This window comes from Euprymna scolopes, chromosome 38 (genome assembly GCF_053919585.1).
Source record: "Euprymna scolopes isolate OS-2025 chromosome 38, ASM5391958v1, whole genome shotgun sequence".
Taxonomy (NCBI): domain Eukaryota; kingdom Metazoa; phylum Mollusca; class Cephalopoda; order Sepiida; family Sepiolidae; genus Euprymna; species Euprymna scolopes.
In genome coordinates, this window is record NC_136519.1 from 90,168,243 (window position 1) to 90,187,987 (window position 19,745).

The following is a 19,745-nucleotide window of genomic DNA, read 5'->3' on the forward strand; positions in this document are numbered from 1 at the left end:
GATATTTTCATTTTTTAATGTCTTGACTAAACTGTACAAGTATCAATCTTTTCGGTATGGAACATTGGAACACCTTAATAATTAAAAAAAAAAAAAAATCAGAAGGGAATATTCTGAGTTTTCATTGTTTCCGGAGACAGCCTCATAGAAAGCTACGAGATATTACCAAATAAAGTCTTTAAACTACTTGCCGACCGTATCCGGTTCTTTTCTTTCCGTCATCCGCCGGGCACGGGCACACCTAAGTAACTTCGTGAAAATCGCGGGTTCATAAATGCAAAAGTACAAAAAAAAAAAAAAATTTTATCAGTGATAATTAATTCACCAAAAAGATCGGCGTTGTTTCAAGATAATTTCTATTTTAATTTTCTTCCTCATTTTTTTTTTTATTTTCTGCGAACCTGCTTTTCCAGTCGCCATCTTGAATTTTCACTTAAGTCCAAATAACGTTTTAAGAACTGTTAGTTACTTCGGAACATATTATAAGGCAAAAAGTAAGTATTATTAATTCAATTTTGATTTAGTTTCTTTCTACGCCTCGAAACCAATATATATATATATATATATATATATATATATATATATATATATATATATATATATATATAGTAATTTTTAAGATTCAGTGTAGAGCTTAATCGCCATATATATTTTAAGAATTACTAACTAGCTCTACCTACGTATTGAGCACTTTTGAAGTAAATACTTAAAGTTTACACATAAATTTATACTTTTGTATATTAATTTATGTGAGTAAATGAAGTAGTTTATATATATGCGCTAGCAGTATCAGAAATTTGGGGGAATTTTTGACACCCCTAACAGAAAACTGCGATTAAAATATAGAAAACTCGTAATTTCTCTTTCTAAAGTGGGTTATTTATTTTCTTTATAGAATATGCTTCCAAAATAAACTATTTAAGTTGTTTAAAAAATAATAGAAATATTATTTTTCATTGTTTAAAAAACATTGTTTACAAAGTGCGTGCGTTCTGGGAAGCCATTTTGTTACGTAGTGAAATCAATTGATTTTTATGAGATGAATATTTTTCAATTTTTAAACTTTAAAAATCTATCAAAATTTTCCTATTCGTTCAATTGTTACGTTTTTTTCAGGGTGAATGTAAAATTTTATGCTCTTTCCGATAAACTAAATATAATATTTTAGACAAACGTTGTTTTATAAATTCACCCCCCCATTTTGGAATGTCTATGAGAAATTTAATAATTAATTTTGCTTGAAACGTTTTATATATCACAAATTGAAGATAAAACATGAATAAATAAAATACTCAAATTTAAAACAACAAAAAAATATCACTTATCTGGTAATTTACCGGTAAAGTTCAAAATTTAAATCCTTTTTTCGATAACCACGTGTTTTTTTTTTTGTTTTTTGTTTTTTTTACGTGGAAGCTTAATTTTTGTTTAGAATGTTCCAGTAATTAATAGTCCATCAGTTTATATAATTATATTTAATTCCTGGTTTCCTTTTTTTCGATATATAAAAAAACAAAGACGAATTCGGATAATGCAGATTTATAGTATAATAAAAAAAATATTCAGGTATTTCTTTAAGATATTAAAAAAAGAAAAATACCATTGAACATCTGCGTCATATAGTAATCCGTGTTAATGAAAAAATGAAAACTATCAGATTTTGTCTACGATAGCGTCAAGGCACAAAAATAAAAAAAACCGGACAAGTTATCTCCCTTAAGTCAGGCAAAAACGTACTGCTACCGTCAATCTGTTCATTGCAATGTGGCCATAAAGTGGGTGCCCATTTGACGTCACATCATTATAGAAAAGTGACCCCCCACTTTGTGACCATTTGTAAAATTTTTCATCTTGGAAACTATTAGTTTCGTTTGCCGTATATATAAATGTTTATTTATGTTTTCAGCGCCTCCGAAAACCTTTAAAAGTGGAAAATTTGAAGGAATATAATCCAATATCGAGATTATTAAGGTTTCTGAATTAGTGGGTTTTTTTTACACTTATAGGCCTCCGTACATAAGTAAGAGATAATTTTTCACTTTCCGGTGTTGTCACAACTTGCTTTAAAGACACGATGTCGTCGCCGTGTGTTGGAAAAATCCTTCCATTTAAAAATACATGGATTATAATACATAAATATGAATAAATTCTTATACAGGAAGATTAAAAGAAAGCATATCTTACTCATTAACCAGGTAAGTTCTTTATTTTGCCGTTAAAATAATTATCGTAAGATTCAAGTAATGTTATTGTTCGAATGTTAAGTGTCACTTAAGTGAAGAAATCGACGGAAAAATAAATAAAATTGTTTATTTCTCTATTAAAGCTTTTATGATATTAAAATTTGGTCTTTGCTCGTTTTATTGAAATAAGATTTACGGGTTTAAATTACGTTTTACTATTATTAAAATCTGATAGAAAGATAGGTGTATATTCAAAATGGCGACTTCGCCTGCGAATGTCCCCAAATTTCTGATACTGCTATATATGCGCTTATGTCAATGGATCATCAACTCTAAGGGAGATAACCAGCATAAACATAGCAAAAATAAGCATATTTTGCAAGATTTAATTTGGGACGCTGAAATATCAGCAGAACAATGAAAGAATGTTAAACGAAAAAAAAAAAAAAAAAAGAAAAAATGATTACACACAAAAAAAAAGAAATTTGTTTTTCTTTATTTTAGGTAATCAGTCAGCGTCAGGATGATTAAAAAAAATTTAAAGAAGATTTTGAAGTATTTAAACCGCCAATGATGAAAGTTTAGTTTAATTAATTTATTTATTTTTTAATATTCTCTAGTTTCATTTTGCAAGGCATAATTTGGGGCGCATAATAATTAACGTACACAAAACAACGAAAATAGAAAACTTTTTGGAAGTAGATTTTGAAGTTAAACCGTCAATGTATTTTTTTTTTTAAATGAAAATAAAAAATGGTACTAGTGCACTTATTGATCCGTGCTGAGATAATAACGTTATTATTAAAAAAAAGCCATTCTTAACATGGGGAGGGGAGTTTGTACCTATTCTGTACTTTAACCTTACAATTTGTGGAAAAAAATACTATTTAGAGGGTAAAGTAGATTACCCGGTGATAGTGTAAGCTCCGAGGGGTTGCAAAGGATACCCTATGCGACCCCCCCCCCTACTGGGTCGAGTAACAAGTATTGTAGTACGGCGAGCAGCGAGTAACTAAGTTGTGCCAACCGTTCACCAGTAAGTCATTAACAGAACTGGTACTAGTCAGAGACACAATTCTTTTATAACAGAAGAATTGTGCCTCCCCCTACTCCTCCAAGTCTATAAGAGACTCGTCCTCTCAACCACTCAGATTAGAATTCCGCCCTCGAGGCCGGCACCACCAAGTAAGCAATCTTCTTTTTTTATTTTTATTTTTATTTTCTCACACACTCCCGACAAAAACGAGAAAAAAAAAAAACAAAAGGTAGAAGAGAGAAAAGAAAAAGAAAAAAGTTACATAAAAATGACAGACCACCAAAATACTTAATCAAAAAACAACTGTTAGTACAATATAGCAGTAGTCGATCAGTCCAGATATCAATCAAGCAGGCAGTAGGCTAGGTCTACCCCGTCGTTTTTTAAGTGGCGCGCATTCTGGGCAATACCACTTTTGCCTGTTGGGAGGTTCTGAGTCGATACCGACACATCGGAAATGGTACCAATCGTCGCACGAGTCACACCCGATCATATTCTGATTCTGCTGCGGAGAGCTGCTCAGGGGACAAAACCAGACCTGCTCTTCAACACTAGGGGGTGAATCCAACGTCTCCCCTCCCTCCGCAACAGGAGGTCCTTCAGGAGTCCTAGAAAGCTCTAAGGGGTACAGATGTTTTAGGGAATGTACTTCCTCCAAGCCCTCCCCTTTTTGAACACGTGCTGCTCTAACGACACCATCATGGCCTGGAATCAGTTCAGTAATAGTTCCTAAGACCCAAAACGGTCTGGGTTTCAAAGGACTCTTAATCAGCACAACATCATCCTTCTGGAGGCGGGTTCTTGTACTGAGTCGGGATCGACCAGGAATCTTCCTTCCCAGCTCTAGCAGGTACTCCTCATACCATAGTTTGTGGAAATCTGTCAGACATTGGTCCCTAAGTTCCAAGGTTTGAATTAGCCTCTCCCTGCTGGGAGGCAACAAGGTTGTCCTATCCTCTCTATCCAGTCGTATCAATAGCCCGGGGCTCTTATTGGGCTTAAGGAACATATTAGGGGTAATTGGAGTAGCATTTTTGTCGGCAGACACCTGGTAAGTAAGAGGCCGGTTATTAACAGACCTCTGAATATCCGATAACACTGTCAGAAGGGAAAAGTAATCCAATCTACCCCTGCCAAGAATCTTAAATAGGCAATTCTTCATGGTCTTGATACATCGCTCCCATGTTCCTCCATACCAAGGAGAGAACAAGGGAATGGTTTTAAGTTTTAACTTACAAGGACCGTATTTTCTTTGATAGTCCATAAAAAGAGAGAGACGGTCGAAAATCTTTCCACTTCCTATAAACGTTTTCGCGTTGTCACTATAAAGGGTTTCGGGAACGCCATATCGGTTAGTAAATCGAACCAGTGCCTGGAAGAAAGAGGGTACACTCATGTCGGGAACTACTTCAATGTGTATTGCTCTGATATTCAAGCAAGTGAACAGGAGCAAGTACATTTTCGTATCTCGTTTCCCGTCACTCACCCAAAGATGGCCAGTAAAATCAATCCCAGTGTGTTGATAGGGGACTCTGAAATCGGTACGGTGCGACGCAGGGCAGCAGCAGCATTCGGCGTCACTGGCGTTGAATTATAACGTTTACATCTGGCACAAACAGCCAGTACCTTATTCACAGCTTGTCGACCCTGCGGGATCCAATAACCGCTTCGCCTCAACTCCGCTAGAGTTGACCCAGTTCCAAGGTGGCAACACCTTTCATGACAATCTAAAATGATGAGTCTGGTAACAGGATGATGTTTCCCTATCAGAATGGGGTTTTTAACTTCATAACCAAAGTGGGAAGATTGGTTGATTCTTCCCCGAGATCGAATCAAACCGTCAGGGTCCAGAAAAAGATCCAGAGCATGAACCCTAACTGGCATGGGTTTACCACTCGGCTCCTTTAGGTACTCCACTTCCACGTGAAATTCTTGCCGTTGCACTGTCTTCATAAGGTAGATCGCTGCCTTAGAGTTGTAGTCCCATTGTCGATTAAATCGGATGGCTAGGAACTTAAACACCAAGGCAGTAACAGTCAGTAAACCAGAGAATGAGGAAAACCTCTGAAAAGGTATGGCCGAAGTGTACTCTTGATCATGGATCAAAGAACAATTTGCTGAACTGCGGGTCATTCGCTGGCATATCTCACTCAAACAGGGCATATCCTGTCCTGGCCATTGAGATATTCCTTCGCATAGCCAGGAAGGGCCTAAACACCAAAATTCCATCTTGGATTGGAACTTTCTCAATGTTAATCCTCTTGTTAACAAATCTGCCGGGTTGAGTGTACTATCAACATATCTGAAGAGAGTCTTCAAACCATAGCGAGACTCCAACTCCACTTTCATCTGCAGAATGTCTTTAAGTCTATTTTTTGCAAAAACATTTTTGCTAGCCATGTTTTGAGATAAAATCCATGACAAGACCACCTGTGCATCCGTGGCTATACACAAATTCTCGGGAACAAATCCTTCACAATTGTCCAGGATTGTGGGGAGACACTTGAAGGCGAGGAAAACGGCCATTAGTTCCAACACAGGCAAAGTCTTGTCCTTCATAGGTGCCACCTTAGCTTTCGCAAATAATAAGGATGACCGACCATTTTGTACGATATACACGGCAAACCCATATGCTTCCTTGGACGCGTCGCAAAACAGGTACATATCTCCAGGCAGCCCTGCCATAAGCGCCTTGCGCAAAAAACGGAAATCACTCAACCCTGAAAGGTCCCTGGCTAGTTCTCTCCAATCACTCAAGATCGCTGGCTGGAGTGGATCATCCCAACCTGCACCATTCTTCCACATGGACCTGATTAGCATTCTACTGCGGATAGTAACCGGGAGACATAGGGACAACGGATCGAAGACCTTAGCTGACTCTGAAAGAAAACCTCTCTTAGTTGTCACGTCAGGATTGCACTTTACCGGAGCGACATACAACTCCTCCGAATGTGGGGAGTATCGGTAGCCCAGTACTCTCTCCCACTCCTCTTCATGGATACTTAGAGTACCATCCTCTTTCATCCTATTGCGGAGCGCCTGACTGTTTGAGTTGCATGACTGGATAATAAGCCCCCTTCCAGTAAACGCTCTCTAACAAGGGAATACAATGTAGTAAGCTCACTCGCGTCTGCTACGGATGCCACAAGGTTATCCATATAAAACCGGTCCTCCATCATTCTGCGGCAAGCATCCTGAGGGTATTTTGCCGCATGCAATTTTAAGATGCACCCCAACACAAATGGGCTTGAAGTAAACCCGAATATCAAGGTGGTATAGCGGAAGCAGCGCAAACAATCTCCTTGTTTAAGAAAAAAGCAAAACCGGTTCCTATCCGCCTCCAGCTTAAGCCGAATCATTAGGAAGGCTCGGCGAATGTCTGCTAGTAGCACATAATTGTTGGCTCTAAAGGCCAGCAACAACTTTAAGATGTCCCCTGTTAAGTTAACGCCAGAATATGCTGCTTCGTTCAGCGATAATCCATCTCCTGTCTTCAAACTACAGTTGAACACTGGTCTGATCCTGGTAGTTGCCGTAGGGTCCGACTTGAAAACTTGTCTATGTGGTATCCACACATATTTGTCGAACTCCTGAGGGGAGACAAAAATCTCTTCAATTATACCATCCTCCTGTTGCTGACGAAACACCTCCAAATATTCATCATATATTTTTCTTTTAGTCAGGTTTGCTGCTACCCGGTCTAAAAATGCAAGGAAGTTGCATGATTAGAGGGGACTCTGGCTAATCTATCGTGATGCCAGGGGAGCTCCACATAATAGCTTCCATCCCGAAGCTCTACCGTTTCCTCAAATCGCTTCATCTGCACTTTATCGTAATCAGAAAAGTCCTCCTGACTGGGAAGCCCCAGAGATTCCAACGTAAACATTTGTTCTAGTCCTCTTTGTACCATACTGTCAGGAAAGCACTCCGCCATGGGATCCAGGTATGTTGATTGTGTTTCAAGAACAAAACATAAATGTGATGAATCGACCTGGGGGATATGTTCCATCACCGAATTAAACGAGAAGTGAGTAACCTCAGAGAGGGGCTTATCTTCCAAGAAAAAAGAGTCCACTGCTCCAAATGGGACCAATCCAGGGGGGGGGGGTTGCAAAGGCCCATCCATTCAAACATGGGATCAGTTTCAATGAGTCCAGGTGTTTAATCAGGTCTAACCCAATTATTCCCTTTACTGGTATTAAATCCCTTCCAGTCTCAAACTGGCCGGCCAAAGCATATTTTGCATCCTAAAAGACACGCAATAGAGATTCCAGGTTGGCCACTCGAACCGACAAGTCCATACCATCGGCTACCAAGAAAGGAGATGTCACAGTCCTTCCAGAACCCAAATCAACTCCCAGGACTACCTCTGTAAACCCACGCTGACACTCATCTAGAAAGGTAGACAATCTCAGCTGACAATTGACACCAAGGGTTTCGATTGGGCACAAAGTTCTCAGAACATCTGCCGCCAGATATGTCCGCCCGCTACCCGTGTCCAGTAGGCAATTCACTGACACTGTCTTTGGTCCACAAGAGAATGTAACTGAGAGAATGGGTGGCAACGTGCGGGAATACCCGGTTGAAGTTGCATTGTTCACATCCACATGAAAAGAAGGAGTAATAGCGTTCCCCTACCAAACTTTTGAGACGTATTCTGTCTTACTGTTGATGTAAATGAAGTGGAGACACCGCCCTTAATCTGCAATCTCTTTATTGCTTTACTCAATACATCTATTTGTTAGCGCTATTATCTCCCCTTTCAGTTTGAGAGGAAATTTCCTAAATAGAATCTTAGCCATCAGTCTGGCTCCGCCAGAATCGTCCACAGAAAAGTCACACGAAAAGGAATTCCCCAGCTCTTCCAACAGCGATGCCGTCCTGGAAACGAAGTCCCCCAGCTCAAAAAGGGCTCCACCTTTCTTTGGTACATAGTCCAGAATATCCTGGAATATTTTGTCAATGATTTCATCCAGGTCCAGATACTCCCTCTTCAGTATAGCCATGGCTTGCTGGTAATTGGTGTCAGTGCAACTCAGGTGATTTACCAGCCTCAAGGCTCTGTCTGAGAGTGAACACTTCAAAAAGTTCAACCTCTCGGCATCATTGGCCATGCCGATCATGCAGTTCTCAAACCTAGTCAAGAAGTTTCTGAAACTCATGCGGTCGGACTCCATTTCCTGTCCGATAAATACTCCCTTCTGCGTAGGAGCTGCTCTTTCGTGACGTTCATGACAGTAGTTAACCGACGAAAGAGTAAGCAGCAAATCCTTTGCAAGATGTGGAAAAAAAAACTATTTAGAGGGTAAAGTAGATTACCCGGTGATAGCGTAAGCTCCGAGGGGTTGCAAAGGATGCCCTATGCGACCCCCCCTACTGGGTCGAGTAACAAGTATTGTAGTACGGCGAGCAGCGAGTAACTAAGTTGTGCCAACCGTTCACCAGTAAGTCATTAACAGAAGGTATTTATTTCCAGAAAATTTACAAGTAAAAAATCAGAAAAATTTGGCACAAGGCCGAAGATGGGGGAGGGGAAAGGACGGTCTTCTCTGACTAGTGCTAACTAATCTAACCTAACTAGTTCCGACTTTCACTCTACTTACACCATAATACCACATTCATACTATACATCCATCAGTGTATACATCCTTCATCAATCACCATAAGAACATCATACCATGATAACCTAATTAAAACCCATAAGAAAGGGGGATTTGGGAAGATAAAAATTTTATATACAAAATACAAATGAAATATTTACAATGTTAGTAACAAAAGACCCCCCTGTTGTTAAACTATGGCAGATACACCGATTCGCCAGTCGAAAGGGTGATGCGGGTCCGAACGCTTTATTTAAAACAACTCTTACGAAAACTTCGAAAGGGAACCCGCATCTCTGGCGAATCAAGTGACCTGTCACCTAATTGGGGAGGGGAGTGGGGTTAAAAAAAAAAAAGGGGGGGGGAACTTAAAAGGGACCTAATGATCGCTATCACACACTAGCTAGGTTATGAACAAAGAAGCCTAAATAATGGTCCTACTCTTGCCTATATCGTGACCTACTCTGGACTAAAAACGAGTCAGGGCTGACGTTCGTTCCTGTCACCCAAAATTCTTTTTCCTAAGGAACATCCAAGAACCAGTCAAGACTTGCTTCTCTCACCCGACACACATGTGCAACTGACACCCACTTTTCAACAAAGTCTGATGGAGAGAGTCTAACTCTCTCGGCCTTGATACGATCCTTCAAATAATGACGGAAGAGTCGTATAAGGTCGAGGGGAGCAAAGTCCTCAGATCCATAGACCACTTTCATACGTGTGTTCCAGATAACACCTCTCATCACAGCTAGCAAGGTCAAACACAAATCTTTTCTGAGCCTATCCGTTGTCGGAGCCCAATTGCTACAGACATTAATAGGAACCAAAGTTAATGAGGATGTGTTTAGTATGCGGACCATGAGACCTGTAACAAACTCAATCAGCAGCTTCACGATGCGACAATAAACGAAGGCGTGACATAAAGTCTCGTCCTCATCGCCGCACCGTTTACAAATAGGCGAGTCCACCAAGCCAGCTGAGTGGAGTCTCTTACCGACCCAGAGAGCATCCCGAATTACCAGCCAGGTCAGGGAAGTCTCGTCGTTAGTGAGGCATCCTGACCCAGGCGCCCAAGGCCAGATTGAGCGGAGCTGCTCCTTCGTCAAAGGGAGCCTCCCACCGATGACATCCGTTACGGATCCCCTCACTAAAACCCGATATAATGCCTTTCGGGACAACAGCAGAGTGTTAGAGAGGCTTTCCTTCACTCTTAAGAGGGACTTCAGTGCGCGCCGGCACTCGCGATAGAAGGGACATTCACCTCGGGGCAACCTGTGTGCCTCCCCCTCGGAGTAGTGCACCCCTCTCAAAGCCGGGAAGGCTTTCTTAGTGTCCTCCATCCAGAGGCCACTGTTTTCCCTATCTTGTGTGCACATTCGATCTAGGTAGTAGAGCCGTAGCGTGTATAGCCGAATCTCCACGTTTGGCATACCTAGACCGCCTTCAGAAGGATGTAGGTAGCAGACATCGCGACAGACCTTAGGGGCCCTTCCAAGCCATAAGAAGTTGAAAAGAGCCCTCTGCAAATATAGCAGTGTATCTGACGAGATTGGAAGCACTGATAGACGATAAATAGCGATTGGATAGATGTGGGTATTACACACCTCTGCTCGCCCCTTTAATGAAAGGTTTCTACTGATCCACCGTGAAGCTGCAGACCGTACCGCTTTCAGAACCTCCGACCAGTTTTTTTCCAGCTGGAGGTCAGGACCAAACCAGACGCCGAGTATCTTGCAAGGCCCATCGCTCCAACTAAAGGGCCCCTGAAGGGGCATACCCCTCCAGGCACCAATGCGCAAACCCGAAGACTTGTCGCAGTTAATTTTGGCCCCTGTTACCGTTTCATACAATCTGATTTCTACACCGACGACACTAATCTCAGCACTGCTCGTTACAAGCACAGTTACGTCGTCGGCATAGGCGGAGTACTTCGCCTGGGCATTCACACCTGGCAAAGTGATTCCGCGTAGGACCGGATTCACCCTTAGCCTGCGCAAACATGGCTCAATCGCAAGCACATATAGCATGGGTGATAACGGGCACCCTTGACGAATGGAACGTGACAAACTGAAGGGTCTCGACCTCTTCCCATTTACTTCTACCATCACCGTGGGGTTAGCATAGAGAAGATGAACCCAAGAGCAAAATTGCGGGCCAAAACCGGCCGCCGATAAAACAGCCCCCAAGTACCGATGGTCAACCCTATCGAAGGCTTTGGACTGATCTAAATTGATCAGCGCGGCCTCAGTGTCAACTTTTTCTATCATCAGGCGTATCGAGTGCAAGTTATCCTGGATTGTCCTGCCCTTCACGGCACACGTTTGCTCGGGGCTAATAAGACGAGCCAGGACAAGCTGCAGACGATTTGCGAGAATCTTGGCCAAAATCTTTAACTCAGCGTTAAGCATCGTTAAGGGCCTGAAATTACCTAACCCATCCCCACCATCTTTGCTTTTACGAACAAGCTTTATCACACCCATGGTAAAGTACTTGGGGATTGAGCTGTTCCTAAACCATGAGTTAAACAAAACCGTCAGCAAAGGGACAAAGATGTGCGACAACCTCAACTACACTTCGTAGGGAAGACCATCGATCCCCAGTGACCTATTAAGGCCGACCCGCTTTAAGGCTTCAATGACTTCATCCTCCGTTATGCCACCTTCGCACCTAGCCGCTTCGGTCGTCGAAAGACGAGAAAAGTCAGCCAAATAGGTGTCGAACTGTTCTAATGACAGACCAGGTTCCATGGAAAAAAGCTCCTGGAAATGGGATCTAAACGCCTCCAGCACACCCTGGTTTGTGGTCACGGTACGCCCGTCCGGCAATGTGACACGAGCGATGTGCCTATCAGCCGCTTGCCTAAGCTCCTCTGCACGCAGTTCAGCGGCCATGTTTGTTGCTTCCTGGGGCATTCTTTTTAACCTAGCCCTAATCGCTTAGGCTTGGTGCTCCTTTTCAGCAAGGGGGGCAAGCCGAGCCCTAATTATATTAACGCTAGCATTATCCCCCTCCTCCACCGCCCGATCTAGTCTAGACTCTAGTGTCACTTTAGCTGCCCTAGAATCTAGTTTGAGTCTTTTGCTAAAGTCAGCAGCAAAGGACCTAATGGCTTCCTTAACTTTTACCCACCACTTATTCCCAATAATTGCCCCCGTCAATTCCCGCTGTAGGGTTAGTAATAGCCCGTCACGGAAGCCCTTCACATCGAACAACGACGTGTTGAGCTTCCAGTAACCGGCTAATCTAGGCTTAGGTCTATCTAAGTTTACCCGTACACGAACAAGTCTGTGATCCGAGTAAACTATATTGTGGAAACTTGGACAATCCAATACTCCTACGTCGACTCGCCTAACTAAGAACCGGTCAATATAGCTCGAGAGCTGTATCGAATCGGAGCCGCTTCTACCTGTCCAAGTCCATACTAAGTCATGGGGCTTTTCATTTCGGAATTTGTCGATAAGATCAAACTTATCCACAAATTCATGAAATACAACAGCATCCCGATCTCTGTTAGTTCCCCTAGATGTTAACCCAAATCGATCTAACTCGGGATCCAGGACGGCGTTCCAGTCTCCCGCTAAGATAACCGTTCTGGAAACATCTATGAATTGCTCGATCTGCCGAAAAAAACCAGCCAGCTCAGAATGGCTATTGGGCGCATAAACCCCAATAAGACGTAATGCCCTACCCTTTATGGTAACATCCAAAACACATAGTCTTCCCTCCGGATCCAAGTAACACGGGTCACACGATGCATCTAGAGACCTTTTAACTAGCCAGGAAACCCCTCTCGAGCGAGAATTATAGTGTGCTGAGTAAGCCTCAAAGGTCTTAGACAGTGCACCCAAATGGTCACCAGGAATAAGGTGGGTTTCCTGCACACAACAGATATCCACTCCGAGGTGCTGCAGGTCCAAACTTAAGCGCCATTTGCGCGAGTCGGCCCTTAGCCCTCGGACATTTAAACTAGCAAGCTTGAGATCCATGGTGGTGCCTTAGAGTTGAGTACCAGAAACGAACATCGCGGTCGTGAGCGTGCCGACAGCTCTCGTGAGGGAATAGGTACCCATTGCAGTATCGATGAGTCCGTCACGAGAGATACCGCCGACATGCAGGGGATAGGTTAGTTTTACTATCCTATACAAGGAGGGGTGCATTTTAACCGGGACCCTCCCAACACAACACAACATTTTTTTAGGCTTTTTATATCAGAGTCTTTAAAGATAGCTAGGGGAGGGGAAAGATTAAAGGTCTTGTTTGCCTCCTCCAGCATTTGCCATAGGTCCTTAGCTTCTTCTCTTTTTCTTATTACGGTTAAAACCTGTCTTGCATTGGGGAAGTTGGTGGGGGTGTCTATTAGCTTCCCCCTACCTCCCTGAAATCGGCTAACTTGCCTAGGTCCGGGCCTTTTAGGTTTTTGCTGTTATTAATAGCAGCTGTATTAAGGATACAGATATCCTTTCCAGGGAGGTAGAGGGTTTTTTTCTTTTGTTCAATAGTGGGGGTAGTATCCATGTTAGTAGGGTCAGTAGGGTTTTTTCAGGAGAGGCAGGAGGAGTGTTGTGAGGGGACTTAGAGGTGGCTGTAACAGGAGTGGAGGATTTGTGTTTCGTAGGGGACTTAGTGGTGTTAGTTTGGATATTTTGGGAGAAATGGGAGTTGTGACTGGAGGAGGCATTTTGAAAGGAGAAGGAGTTTTGGATGTAGTGGGGGACTGACTTATTAATTTTATGTTTTTTGGTGGAGGTGATTTGCATGGGGATTGGGGTGTTTTTTTTTTTTTTTGAGAGTCCAGTTTCTTTTTTAGGTTAACAATTTCGAGGTATTTATCCTTTCCCGGGTCATTTTTGAGCATGGCTTGCTCTCTCTGTTGCTCGAGGCTCAGGCGTCCAGGGGTTTTCTTCCCGGGGGCGATCTGCCAGGGTTCTCCTCTGAGTGGTTCATCCGGGGTTGTATCGTGGCTGGTAAGTTTAGGAAAGCTTGTGGTGGTTGTGCTTCCCAGGTGTTGTCCGGTGAGTCTTTTGGGGTTTGGTGTGGGTTTCTTTAAGGGGCATTTCGATGTCAGATGCCCAATTTCACTACAGTTCCAACAAGTTGGTCTCCTGCCAGCTACTATAATGGGTAATTTTTCTTCTCCTACTTCTAGGAAATAAGGAATGTTTGTGAAGTTTTCTTTATCGAGGAGGATGTCAAAGGACCATATTCCATGGAACTCGTCAACTTGGACGGATACCATTTCTCCAAATTTCAAAAAGAAGGCACCGAGATGTTCTCCTTCGATGTGGTGTGGGACGTGAAAAACTGAAACCGTAGTTTGTCGTTTCCCCATATATTCGGTCCTCAGAATGTATTGCGCTGTAATAATTTCTTTCTGCGATATTGTAATGCATTCTTCAGGAGAGTTCAGAAGAATGCTCCAGGTATTATAACCCTTACATTTACTGATGCGTAAGGGTCTAACTCCTGCTGTGGCAAAGAGGTTGATGACGATGTCTGCTGTTGCTCTGATAACCTTTTTAGTCTTCCTGTCCACAACAAATAGTGTTAGGCACTTTTTTCTAATCTCCTCTAATTTTGGCAGGTTGACAATTAAGCCGGTGTCGTTGACAAGTTCCAGGCATTGTTTTGCCTTTTCCACGAAGTCCTTAACGTCAATATCAATTTTGGGGGGTTTAGACCAACTGTTAGGCAAAGAAGGTGTGGCACTTTCCTGCTCCATGGTGTTAACAATAATGGGCGTCTGAAAACAGTAAAAAGTAGAGCAAAAAAAAAAAAACGTCGAGTGGAAGACAAAAGAAAATCCGACTCGGTGAAGAAGAAGGAAAGGAAAAAGACAGAGAGGAGATAATAGACTTACAAAATAATCGCAGCAGCGTAGACTGAATAATCGTAGCGTAGACTGAAATAATCGTAGCGTTGAGAGGGAGAGTCATTAACAGAACTGGTACTAGTCAGAGACACAATTCTTTTATAACAGAAGAATTGTGCCTCCCCCTACTCCTCCAAGTCTATAAGAGACTTGTCCTCTCAACCACTCAGATTAGAATTCCGCCCTCGAGGCCAGCGCCACCAAGTAAGCAATCTTCTTTTTTTATTTTTATTTTTATTTTTATTTTCTCACAAATTGAATAAAAAACATCATAAAACTTTAATTAAACTTGGAAATACGATTTAAAAAATAGCGCGGATGAGTAAGTGCATTAGCACCTAAAAAATAAATAAAAAATTTGTTTTTCTTTATTTTAGGTAATCAGTTATTTCTATCTATGATTAAAGTAGGAAAAAATAACAACGTTCAAAGATTATGCACAAGATAAAGTGTTCGTTTTTTGTTTTTTTTTAGGTGGGGTCTCTTAAATAAGGGAAGCATTTTCCTTTGGCTAATCGAACAACTTCTTGATTAATTAACAATTTTATTCAATTTTTTTTGATTAATTAACATAGTTTTATTGTAACAGGTTGTTTACTTTTGTGTAATACGTTAATAATAAGTTTATTTTTCTACTTAACATGGTTATATTTTTAAGTTTGTTGATTAACTTCGCTAACTTATTACCTTTTCGTAAATTGCTTCAGCAATTTCTGGAACTCGGCTGCAGTAATCGTGTAATTTTTTTTTCTATTTAACATTCTTTTATTGTTCTACTGATTATTTCAGCGTCCCAAATTATAGCTTGCAAAATATGCTTATTTTTGTTATGTTTATGCTGGTTATCTCCCTTAGATTTAATGATCCGTTAACATAAGCACCTACATATATGCGCAAAAATGTACAAATAAAGATAGGGGAGCCTTGTTTTGAAAGCCGATTTATCATAGTTTTTTGTAGCTTCCCAACTACTTTTTCATTGCATTTGAAAGATTCAGAACTAAACTTTATTTCCTAAAGAAAAAAATATTTGTACACATGAAAAAAAAAGTTATAAAAATGTTTTTATGGCGAGCTAACCAATTCAGCAAAATTTTGAAGTTAAATAAATCATTGTAAAAATCCTTTAAAAGATAAATATTAGTTTTATGGGTCTATTTCAAAGATAATTAGTAAAGTCCTAAGACATTTAAATTTGAATTAAATAATAATAAAAAAAACACCTTGTTTGTACAAAAAATAGTTTAATTAGCCCAAAAACCGAGTGGTTCACTAGGTGTATCAGAATTTTGGGAATTTTTGGTTCTGATCTGCGCTATTTTTTAAATCGTATTTCCAAGTTTAATTAAAGTTTTATGTTTTTTATTCACTTGTAAGGTTAAAGTATAGAATAGGTACAAACCACCCCCCTCCCCATGTTAAGAATGGCTTTTTAAATAATAACCTTACTATTTCAGCACGGATCAATGAGTGCACTAGTACCGAATTTTTGATACCCCTAACAGAAAACTGTGAATAAAATATAAAAAAACTCGTAATTTCTCTTTTTAAAGTGGGTTGTTTATTTTCTGTATGGAATATACTTCCAAAATAAACTATTAAAGTTGTTTAAAAAATAATAGAAATATTATTTTTATTTAAAAAAAACAGTGTTTACAAAGTGCCGGTGCACGTTCAACCAGAAATTTTTTTTGTATGTAATTGAATTTTACAAGTTAATTTTTTTTTTTTCAATTTTTAAACTTTAAAAATCTATCAATTTTTCTATTAGTTCAATTTTTACGATATTTTCAGGGTTGCTGTGAAATTTTATGCTCTTTTCAATGAACCGAATATAATATTTTAGACAAACGTTTTTTTAAATTCACACCCCTATTTTGAAATGTTTATTAAAATTTAAATAATTAATTTACTCACCAAAGTTTTATATATCACAAATTGAAGATAAAAGATCAATAAATAAAATATTCTAATTTAAAACAAAAAAAAGAAGTGTCTTTTGGAAATTTACCTGTTAAGTCCAAAGTGTAAAACCTTTTTGTTTTAAAACCACATTGATTTTATTTTAATGAAAGCTCATGTTATGCTTATATCGTCAAGTAAATACCAGATGCTGACGACAATTTTCTCTATTTCATTCAATGTTTTCTTTTTTTTAGATATTAAAAAAAAATTCATTGAAAAAGTAGAAATAAAATATAATAATCAAAACTTTAAGAGAATTAAAAAAAAATCAGTTGACTGGGTTTTTTGTTTAATGGCAAAAACTTTTCAACTACGGAGGCCCCAAAATACTAGTTTTGGTTAACAGCACACAATAAAAAGAGATATTAATTATGGCGTTGATAAGTCACCGTCAGATAATTGCGAATAAAAATCAGTTTTGTCTCCCTTTATTTGAACAGTCAAAAAAATGAGTTTGCGTTTTTTTTTTTTTTTTTTTTAATCCTTGTTTAAAAAAGTATTTTATTTAAAAAGGACATGGAATATGAGTATAAATATGGATAAATTCTTAACAATGAACAATGGAAGTATAAATTGAATAGTATTTTTATAGGTAAGTGATTTTTTGAAATTTATATATATTTTTATAATCGAAGTAAGTAAAATTTCGTTGATTTTTAAATCTTTTTTTAAAGAAAACCGATTTAAAAAAAAAAAACAAATATTGAATAATTTGCGATTTAACTTGTTATTTAAAAAAAAATTAAGTCTTTGCTCCTTTAATTGTAAAAAAATTAGGGTTTGAATTACATTTTTTTCAAGTAATTATAAGCTTCAAAAGATAGTAAGTTGATTTATTCAAGTTCATATACGGCATTTTTAATGGCCGATTCTGGTACACCTAGTGGTTCACAAAAGTGCAACAGACGAAAGTTTTGTAAACACATATATGAAAGCCCAAAATCTGAAAAGCTGTCTGAGAATGATGTTATGTAATTAAAAGGAGGGAGAAGGTGCTGATTTTTTTGTTTTTTCCTCCCAAGACGTGCATCTGTACATTTGTATCATTTTTATTATTTTTTAATTTAATTATTTTCTTATCTTCTTGTTTTTAAATTAATTTTTTAATTATTGGCCAATATTGTATAAAAAATTTTTATGCCGAAAGTTTCACATTTATTCAAGCAAGGAAAATATTAAAATCATACATATAAAAATTTTATGAAAATGCTTAATTCAATGATAATATCAGTAGTTCAAGAAATTCATTTTTCTTTTTGTTTAAACAAAATACTACATTTCCACTAAGGTTTAAATAAAAATTATGGATTCAATATATTCCGTGATCATTATTTAATAAATACTGAAAATTTCATTAAAATTGGTTAATTTCCTGATTTTTGGTGAATTTTTAAGTAAAGGGAGGGGTGAAGATTTTTATTCATTTTGACCATCAGCATTCATTTTGCACATGTCTTTATATATGAGAGAGAGATAAGTGTGTGATAAATAATGAGCTAAGTTACCAGAGTATAGCTGCTGGAGCAGAAAAGGCTCTTCGAATGTCGAAGACAAATGATAATTTGGTAGATATTTATACTTATATAATCATCTATTTATATAAAAGACAAAATGGCCGTGCGCGTTTTTGTATATCCAAGAAAGGCTTTTTTACCAGGGGTCTCGAGGAGGCAGGGTTATTATATTTTAGAACTTATTATATACTGCCTAGATTGTAGTATCTATGATTTGCGAAGCAAGATCGCCTATATCTTTTATTTGAGCGACTTTTACAAAATTCACGCTATTTTGTCCTGTTGCGTGTTTGTTCAGCTTTTTTTGTATAAATAAAGCGAAAGTCACTGATGCAAAGGCGTCAGCAGCCTTTTGTGCCAGGACGTTTTGAAAAGTATGCTGAGAATACCCTTCATATCAGACAATTCCTATTCATTTGAGAGTTCCCCTTTTTCTGTGGAGCTTTGTTTCCCCAACATTGTGGGGAACCAAATCGGCAGAAAGCTGAAATGGCTTTCAGCCAATGCTCGTTTCTGCCCATGTGTGAACTCATTCACTTGGCAAGTCAACTTTTGAGTAAAACTTAAATTTGAACGCTGTTCATTCTTAGCATAGCAGTAAGTTTTCATGTTTTCTTTTCAACCTTCGCGTCAGGGATTCAAGCCTCCCTCCCTACTAAGACTTTTTTCTTTCACACTTCTAAACACCCGGGCAATGCCGGGTACCCCTGCTAGTCTATAATATAAATCTCACCTGTCTGTTTAAATGTATGTTTTTATGTCTGCCTAAAACTTTTGACAGAGGTGACAGATTTTCACAAGATCAGTATTGTTTTGGAGCTCAACCCTTCAGATGATAAATATCAAAAAATTAGCTACAAACATTAATTCCTTCACCCTTAACTGGGCACTTTTTTACAGGGAGGGGTCGCTTTTTTCACTGATGTTTTAAAAAATCATCCCCTCTTTTCGATTGACTAGGCTTAATTTAAACCTTCACCACTTCAAGTTTGGCAAGGGACACAATAATAAAGATGTCACATTTTTTTTTCTCATTCTTTTCCTCTTTCGCAGTTCAAGTCTGCCTGCCTACAACTTTCTTTTTGCTCAACACACCTCTAAACACCCGGGCAGTGCTTGGTACCCAGGCTAGTTTCTTATAAAATCAAACCTTCCTCACCAATGGAGAGTTCTGTCTTTGTTACTTAAAGTTTAAAGACATAAGAAGAGGGTTGCAAAAGAAGTATTTTTTTTTTTGCAACCTCACGTTATGCCAGCTATGCATGGTGATAAGTAATCTTTTTCTTACAACAATATATAAATAAGTTAACCAATCTGGTACAACCATTTATAAAAGAAGCAAATTCTTTTCATTTTATTTCTATTTTGTTACTTTTCAAAATATGACTAACATTACAGTGTAGTATCTTTTATATCATATTAAATTGTTTTTTGTCACTTCTGCAGTTTATGGACCATGATTAAATAATAATGTTATTATTTAGAAACCCATTCTTAACATATGGAAGAAATCTATTCTGTACATTCATCTAATAATTGTTGAAAATTCTCTGACACCACAGATAGGGGATAAATCTG

General features: G+C 39.0%; 1 long non-coding RNA gene across 1 annotated transcript in view; it reads left to right on the forward strand.

Moving 5' to 3' along the window:
• The first annotated feature begins 400 nt into the window (after positions 1 to 400).
• The window catches only part of LOC145263235 (uncharacterized), a 38,984-nt gene continuing 19,639 nt past the window's right edge, over positions 401 to 19,745 (forward strand). Inside the window, exon 1 of the long non-coding RNA XR_013864500.1 lies at positions 401 to 494. This is a non-coding gene — a long non-coding RNA (uncharacterized LOC145263235). The remainder of the gene's footprint in view (positions 495 to 19,745) is intronic.